Below are 9288 nucleotides of genomic sequence, written 5' to 3'. Positions count from 1 at the left end.
TACATAAAATAATAATTTAAATAATAAAACGATGTTATCATATATACAATATGATTCCAAAAGGCCTTGATTACAAATGATTGACGTTGAATAAATATGTTATTACAAATAATTGCCGATGGCGGATAAACTTGACATCAAATGATATCGCGTAAAATGATATTGTATTAAATTAGTAGGGATGGAGAAGCCTGGACGGTTACAAAGTCAACTTAGGCCATTACAAAAAGGTCAGTGGGATTGTAGCGATTAAAAGCAATGCTATCACATAAAATACTCGATCAAACGAAAAACTGCACATCTTCTCACAGTACTACGGTGCTGATCTAACAGTCCAAAATTTCAGTGCTGGAATGATTTGACCGCAGACAGCCGTGAACAATCCTCTGCCATTATTCCGTTAAATATGCACACTACTCATTCCAATCAGTGCCTCAGAGTAGGGATTGAATAGCTCGAATGCTATGATGAACCAGTTTATTACGTAGACCTACCATTAGTATCAGAAAATTTATGAACCAGAGGAACGGTATGCTAAAGAAGAAAGTTATCTAACTACCCAGCTACTTCCCGCCAATATTCAGGCAGGCTGTTATACTCGGTGCGACCGGGCGAGTTGGCCGTACGGTTTGGGGCGCGCAGCTGTGAGCTTGCATCCGGGAGGTAGTGGGTTCGAGTCCCACTATCGACAACCTTCAAGATGGTTTCCCGTGGTATCCCATTTACACACCAGGCAAATCCTGAGGCTGTAACGTAATTAAGGCCAGAGCCGCTTCCTTCCCACTCCTAGCCCTTTCCTATCCCATCGTCGCCATGAGTCCTGTCTGTGTCGGTGCGACGTAAAGCAAATTTAAAGAAAACCTCGTTATAGAGTAGTAATCCCATATATCGAAGATGAGTGGCAACAGAGACACAAAGCACATCAGAACAAACAATGGTCAATGTATTTCATTGTTGACCAATGTTATGAGCTTTCTGTAGTGTAGGCCTTCACATTTAGTTTTCTTTCGACTGTGTAATATTAGGGCGTCTTACAAAATGAATTTTACTGTAGCGTAGAGTGTAGTTCCTTATTCTCCGACTTTACATACCGATTTTCATTAAATTCTGTTTACCTGTTTTCTCGTGACGGCGCTGATATGGACTTAGCAACAAAAATACAAATTCATGAATATCTCTTATCATATCATAGCCGGCGCGGTAAAAATGTAAAAGATATTTGTTAATATGACCACTAATAACACAAATATTAGAGAGTTAAATTTTAGGCCTTTCCCAAAACTACCATTTCACTCAGCGTGAATAAAAATTTGTATGGCCTAGATTGTAGCAACTTATTCCCCGACTTTGCATACCGATTTTTATTAAGATAGGACAACTAATAACAAATATTTGAGAATTAAATTTTAGGCCTTCCCCTAAACTACCATTACTCTCAGCGTGAATAAGATTATTTATGGCCTAGATTGTCCGACTCCGTGGTGTAGTGGTTAGCGTGATTAGCTGCCACTCCCGGAGGCCCGGGTTCGATTCCCGGCTCTGCCACGAAATTTGAAAAGTGGTATGAGGGCTGGAACGGGGTCCACTCAGCCTCGGGAGGTCATTTGAGTCGAGGTGGGTTCGATTCTCTCCTCAGCCATCCTGGAAGTGGTTTTCCGTGGTTTCCCACTTCTCCTCCAGGCGAATGCCGGGATGGTACCTAACTTAGGGCCACGGCCGCTTCCTTCCCTCTTCCTTGTCTATCCCTTCCAGTCATCCCATCCCTCCACAAGGCCCCTGTTCAGCATAGCAAGTGAGGCCGTCTGGGCGAGGTACTGGTCATTCTCCCCAGTTGTATCCCCGACCGAGTGTCTGAAACTCCAAGACACTGCTCTTGAGGCGGTAGAGGTGGGATCCCTCGCTCAGTCCTCGCTGGAGGGTAAACAGATGATGATGATGATGATGGCCTAGATTGCAGCGACTTATTCCAGGACTTTACATACCGATTTTCATTAAATTTAGTGAATTGTGGTGCTATAGTTTTGGATATACCTAAATTGTAATTCTAGACCAGGGCATACTACTCTGCACTGGTGTGAAAATGGGAAACCAGGGCTGCCGATAGTGGGATTCGAACCAACTATCTCCCGGATGCAAGCTCACAGCCACGCGCCTCTACGTGCACGGCCAACTCGCCCGGTATCAGAAAATGTATGAACCAGAGGGATAACATGCTAAAGAAGAAGTTTTCTAACTCCCCAGCTATTTCCTGCCAGTATTCAGTCAGGCTGTTATACTCGGTACGCAGCAGTAATCCCATCTATCGGAGTTGAGCGGCAGCGTAAGAGACAAAGAACATCACAACAAACAATGGTCAATGTAATGTTATTGCTGATTAATATTATGCGCTTTCGATATTGTAGACCTTCACATATAGTTTTCTTATGACTCCGAAAACCACTCTTATCATAGTCGGTACGGTTAAAGTGAATAAAACATAAATGATCGGAAATTCTATTCTCTATCACTTTTGTTATGAACTACATTTCGATAGGACCAATAACATTGGTATTTCATCATCATCATCATCTGTTTACCCTCCAGGTTCGGTTTTTCCCTCGGACTGAGCGAGGGATCCCACCTCTACCGCCTCAAGGGCAGTGTCCTGGAGCTTCAGACTCTTGGTCGGGGGATACAACTGGGGAGTATGACCAGTACCTCGCCCAGGCGGCCTCACCTGCTATGCTGAACAGGGGCCTTGTGGAGGGATGGGAAGATTGGAAGGGATAGGCAAGGAAGAGGGAAGGAAGCGGCCGTGGCCTTAAGTTAGGTACCATCCCGGCATTCGCCTGGAGGAGAAGTGGGAAACCACGGAAAACCACTTCCAGGATGGCTGAGGTGGGAATCGAACCCACCTCTACTCAGTTGACCTCCCGAGGCTGAGTGGACCCCGTTCCAGCCCTCGTACCACTTTTCAAATTTCGTGGCAGAGCCGGGAATCGAACCCGGGCCTCCGGGGGTGGCAGCTAATCACGCTAACCACTACACCACAGAGGCGGAGAACATTGGTATTTCATCACCATCATCATCATCATCTGTTTACCCTCCAGGTTCGGCTTTTCCCTCGGACTGAGCGAGGGATCCCACCTCTACCGCCTCAAGGGCAGTGTTCTGGAGCTTCAGACTCTTGGTCGGGGATACAACGGGGGAGTATGACCAGTACCTCGCCCAGGCGGCCTCACCTGCTATAGTGAACAGGGGCCTAGTAGGGGGATGGGAAGATTGGAAGGTATAGGTAAGGATGAGGGAAGGAAGCGGCCGTGGCCTTAAGATAGGTACCATCCCGGCATTTGCCTGGAGGTGAAGTGGGAAACCACGGAAAACCACTTCGAGGATGGCTGAGGTGGGAATCGAACCCGCCGCTACTCAGTTGACCTCCCGAGGCTGAGTAGACCCCGTTCCAGCCCTCGTACCACTTTTCAAATTTCGTGGCAGAGCCGGGAATCGAACCCGGACCTCCGGGGGTGGCAGCTAATCACGCTAACCACTACACCACAGAGGCGGCCACATTGGTATTTAAAAATTAAAATTTAGGAGCTTTCCCCTAAACTACAATTTCATCTAGGGTGAATAAAATTGTTTATAACTTAGACTGTAGTTTCTTATTTCCCGACTCTATATACCGATTTTCATTAAATTCTGTTAAACTATTTTCTCGTGGCTCGGAGTTGATAGCAACAAAAATACAAAGTCTTGAATATCTGTGTTATCAAAGCCGGTGCCGCCTCTGTGGTGTAGTGGTTAGCGTGATTAGCTGCCACCCCCGGAGGCCCGGGTTCGATTCCCGGCTCTGCCACGAAATTTGAAAAGTGGTACGAGGGCTGGAACGGGGTCCACTCAGCCTCGGGAGGTCAACTGAGTAGAGGTGGGTTCGATTCCCACCTCAGCCATCCTGGAAGTGGTTTTCCGTGGTTTCCCACTTCTCCTCCAGGCGAATGCCGGGATGGTCCCTAACTTAAGGCCACGGCCGCTTCCTTCCCTCTTCCTTGCCTATCCATTCCAATCTTCCCATCCCTCCACAAGGCCCCTGTTCATCATAGCAGGTGAGGCCGCCTGGGCGAGGTACTGGTCATACTCCCCAGTTGTATCCCCGACCAAGAGTCTGAAGCTCCAGGACACTGCCCTTGAGGCGGTAGAGGTGGGATCCCTCGCTAAGTCCGAGGGAAAAACCGAACCTGGAGGGTAAACAGATGATGATGATGATGATGATCAAAGCCGGTACGGTAACAATGTTTGACATAAATGATAGGAAAATAATTCTATATAACTTTAGTTATGTAGTAATTATCGATAGGACCACTGATAATATACATATTTGAAAATTATATTTTAGGCCTTCCCCTAAACTACCATTTCACTCAGCGTTAGTAAAATTATTTGTAGAGGCTCAACCCCCCGACTTCACATGCCGATTTTCTTTCATTAAATTCTCTTCAGCCGTTTTCTCGTGATGCGTGTACATACATACATATTATACATACAGGCAGACATTACGGAAAAGTAAAAAGTGCAGTTCCTTGTTACTACGGACATGTCCGATACAGAAATACCATTATTTTCAAATTTTGAGCAATGTACAAACAAAACTCTTATTTTGGTACATAGATAAAACAAAAGTTAGGGAAATTGATATACCGTATTTCGAGAAATTTTGTAACTTACTCGTCTGAATGCTGTGTTGAGGAATGTGGCTTCGAAGTAGCTGACAATTAATTAAGCGAATAATAAGTTATCTCTGTGTAGGTATTTACTGCACTGAACGAAACTGGAATCAGCAGCACATGTAGTATATTCTTTGGTTAGCTCTCTTTAAACACGAGACTAATGATGGCCTCAATGCTGTAATACGACGAACCAAAGGGCGACATTGTTTACAATATAACAATGTATACTGCAATTGAGAAGCAAGTGGCCCGATGGTCTAGGGGTATGATTCTCGCTTTGGGTGTGAGAGGTCCCGGGTTCGAATCCCGGATGAGCGCCATTTTTCTTTCATATTTATAATTACCCCCAGCAAAACTGACAGTGCTGCGTACGAAAAGTTTTCATCGAAGATCACTTCGCAACGACCTAAGTAAAATAGCACACCGGTGCTTGTAGCAATGCGGTATTATATTTCTACTAATTCGCGGGGAACAACGACTATCACCAAATTGAATTTTGTTGCACTACTGATCTATGCTTGTGTCGGGAGAAATCTCATACATTCTGTCAATGCCTTCTACAGCACAATAGTTCGTACTTTAGTTGAATAAAATTAAAACATTTCTAACTTCTTTTACTGATGACATTGGCTTACATTTCATCAAAATGTCATTCATAGTACCTACTTACCTGTTCTTCCTTCTTAACTTTTGAATAAGGAAATGTCCTCCTACATCTTCTACCATACCCCATGGCGCAAGGGACTTGGCCCACCAAGCGACCTCTGCTCATGCCGAAGACCTGCATTTTACTAGCTGTTATGCGTTCGGCATTATTATTGGGGCCGCTATCTCACCGCCAGATGGCTCTTTAACTTTAATCACGTAGGCTGAGTGGATCTGCAACCAGCCATAGATCCAGGTAAAAATCCCTGACCTGGCCGGGAATCGAAATGGAGGCTTCCGGGCAAGAGGCAGGCACACTACCTGTACAGCACGGGACCGGCTACTGCGTCTTTTAGCAATTGAAAATATATCGAACACATTATATTCTAGTTAAATGTGTATAGTGTGAGTGGCACACACCTGATACTGTACGAAAATATAATAAAGCCTACAGAAATGAAATTCTGAATCCTATGTCACAGAAATAGAGAAAATAGAGAAAATAGAGAGAGATGTAGAATGACATTTTGTAAAGGCTAGCTATAGCAATGAGAGGAGGAGTGTTAGACGATGTGGAAGTAGAGACATAGCCTACGAGAAGAGAGTTTAAAATCAAGAAAGTGACCTACAGGTGAGTCCACATGGGAAAGGTACTGGTCCTCGTGCCAAGTTTTATCCCCGGTAAAATATCTCATTCCGCAGGACACTGCCCGTGAGGTAGAGGCGGGATCCCTCGATGAGTCCGAGGGAAAAACGAACACTGGACGGTAAACGGATGAAATAACAATTAATTATACAGGGGGTGTAATTTAAGACTTCGCACTTTCTCTCAGAGGCCGCGAGAATCCCCAATTCTTGACTGCTGACGCAGCAGTTCGCTAGAAACTACTCGACTTTTAAGATGTGTTGTGAGGCTATTATCGCGATAGTTCAGTACAATACAGCACAGATAATATTTTTGGTTGAGTGTTATTTGCACAAGAAGAAGAAACTTACAAGATGCTATCGAGAATTCCGTAGACAGTTTCCCGGTTGTCCAGTACCATCAAAACGTCGCGTTCTCAAGCGGCGTAGTACTGGTTCCGTAACTAATAAGGAAAACAGCAAAGGAGAACAGCTTTTACACAGGAGAGGTTAGACGATACAGAGGCAAGACTGCAAGTCAGTCCACATAAGTCGCTTCGGAAAGTAGCTCAGGAAACTGGTATTTCACATTCGTCAGCACACATTGCTAAAATATTATGACATATACCGTTTTACCGGACTCATTCACTGGTGAGGTCAGTTCATTTACTGGTTTATTTATTTATTTATTTATTTATTTATTTATTTATTTATTTATTTATTTATTTATTTATTTACTTATTTATTTATTTATCCTGAGCTGGTGAGTAGGCCCTACAGTTTCGTTTAGCCTCTATAGGCGTAATCATACCGCTTCTTTAAGACGATACGTTAGCTCGCCATTGCGGGCACTGCACTAGTCACCCGTTTTCTGCGCTCATATGCCTCTTTACTCCGCTGCGAAGTCTTAAATTATACTCTTTGTACTAATAATATGCCAGTCTTTATCAACTATCCATGTCACTATTAGACATCACTTATGTGATCTGCAGTCTGCACTATAGGCCCTACTCATCTGGCTCCTTGGCTAAAATAAATGATCTTTGGTTTACAGGGCCCTCGATTCGATTCCCGGTGGGGAAGAGTATTTTAAGTACATATGATTAATTCCTCCAGTTTGGGCCTGGATGTTTAAGTGCTCTTCATGTACACAGGACACATCACACTCACTAGCTCTGAAACAAGTATTATTGAATACGCCCTTCCATTTATGCTTAGGGCATCAGATCATAAAACTTGGTCAGGTCAATTTCAAGTGCTGATCCCCATAAATTGGGAAAAATCCAGGAAGAATAGTTCATACGAGACTGATTTGGAATTACCTAGTTGTTGTTAATATTTATTTTAAAATTTTAAATACTAATACAATGCCTTCCATGGCCAATACACACAAAATGCTGGGTAAGGCTATCTTGTGCAGTTCTATTAAGTTTGTTCGGAAGTAATCACCGAGTGAGTTGGCCCTGCGCGTTGGGTCGCGCTGCAGTGACCTTGCATTCGGAATTTGGTGTGTTCCAAACCAACCATCAGCAGCCCTGAAGATGGTATTCCGTGGTTTCCTATTTTCATCATCATCATCATCATCTGTTTACCCTCCAGGTTCGGTTTTTCCCCCGGACTCAGCGAGGGATCTCACCTCTACCGTCTCGCCATAAAAACCCTTGTCATTACCTTATTATTAATCACCCTAATCACCTCTACTCAGTTGACCTCCCGAGGCTGAGTGGACCCCGTTCCAGCTCTCGTACCACTTTTCAAATTTCGTGGCAGAGCCGGGAATCGAACCCGGGCCTCCGGGGGTGGCAGCTAATCACGCTAACCACTACACCACAGAGGCGAACGGTTTCCTATTTTCACAGCCGGTAAATGCCTGGATTGTAACTTAATTAAGACCGCGGGCGCTGCCATCAGAATCCTACCACTTCCCCATCCTCGCGACGCCGAAAATCTTCGATGTGTTAGTGTGGCGTTAAAAAAACTAGCAAAGAAGAGTACATTTTATTGTCAGAGTTGATGATAATTAGCAGCCATAGGAAAAAATATTGGACCTGTCCGGGATTTGAACCCGGGACCTCTCGCACCCGAAGCGAGAATCATACCCCTAGACCAACAGGCCACATCTAGAACTCGTCCATGTAATTACAATGTAAACGGTAACCGCTAGGTTGAGCATATTGTAACATAAGGGTGGTTGGGGATTGAGATCGATTTGAGTACACTTACCGTATTGGATACGATCCCCGTTTACATGTACAATAGTTGAGTATCGTATTGAATCCGCCAGGCAACATCGACGTATACGAACGATGCAGAATTGCAGTAAAATCGATATCACCTCCTAGAATTTAAAAACGCCAAATGCAGTACAGTAGAAATAAATAGTAGAAGCCCAGGAAATAACTTTCAGTTTTGGAAGTATGTGTGGTATTCCACATGTAACTGGTGTGTTCGGTGGAACGCACATTTCAATTTCACCCCCAATAGAAGGTTATCGTGATGTTGTTAATCGCAAGGGGTGGCCGTCTTATAATATGATTGCAGTTGCTGATCATTTATACAGGTAGATATATTTACTGGCTTATTATATTTGTTATTTCGACAGAACTTTGATGACGATTCCGTCAGAACCAGCCAGAACAAACATGGAGTGTGTGCGCAGCCGTTTTCAATACGATATCAGTACGATCCGCGTTTACATGGAACTCAATTCGAACCGAGTAGGATACGATCCCAGATTTTACCGTTAGTACGTTTACATGGGGATTGAGATCGATTTGAGTACACTTACCGTATTGAATACGATCCCCGTTTACATGTACAGTAGTTGAGTATCGTATTGAATCCGCCAGGCAACATCGACGTATACGAACGATGCAGAATTGTAGTAAAATCGATATCACCTTCTAAAATTTAAAAACGCCAAATGCAGTACAGTAGAAATAAATAGTAGAAGCCCAGGAGATAACTTTCAGTTTTGAAAGTATGTGTGGTATTCCAAATGTAACTGGTGTGTTAGACGGAACGCACATTTCAATTTCTCCCCCAATAGAAGGTTATCGTGATTTTGTTAATCGCAAGGGGTGGCCGTCTTATAATATGATTGCAGTTGCTGATCATTTATACAGGTAGATATATTTACTGGCTTATTATATTTGTTATTTCGACAGAACATTGATGACGATTCCGTCAGAACCAGCCAGAACAAACATGGAGTGTGTGCGCAGCCGTTTTCAATACGATTTCAGTACGATCCGCGTTTACATGGGACTCAATTCGAACCGAGTAGGATACGATCCCAGATTTTACCGTATCGACC

The 9288-nt window shown here is 43.9% G+C and overlaps 1 non-coding gene across 1 annotated transcript; it reads right to left on the bottom strand.

The window, feature by feature from the left end:
- Positions 1-8016: 8016 nt before the first annotated feature.
- On the bottom strand, positions 8017-8088 carry TRNAP-CGG (transfer RNA proline (anticodon CGG)). Its single transcript has one exon. It is a non-coding gene; the product is annotated as a tRNA-Pro (tRNA).
- Between the last annotated feature and the right edge of the window lie 1200 nt (positions 8089-9288).

This window comes from Anabrus simplex, chromosome 2 (genome assembly GCF_040414725.1).
Source record: "Anabrus simplex isolate iqAnaSimp1 chromosome 2, ASM4041472v1, whole genome shotgun sequence".
NCBI lineage: Eukaryota > Metazoa > Arthropoda > Insecta > Orthoptera > Tettigoniidae > Anabrus > Anabrus simplex.
Note: the sequence above shows the minus strand (reverse complement) of the source record. Positions and strands in the feature narration are given on the sequence as shown.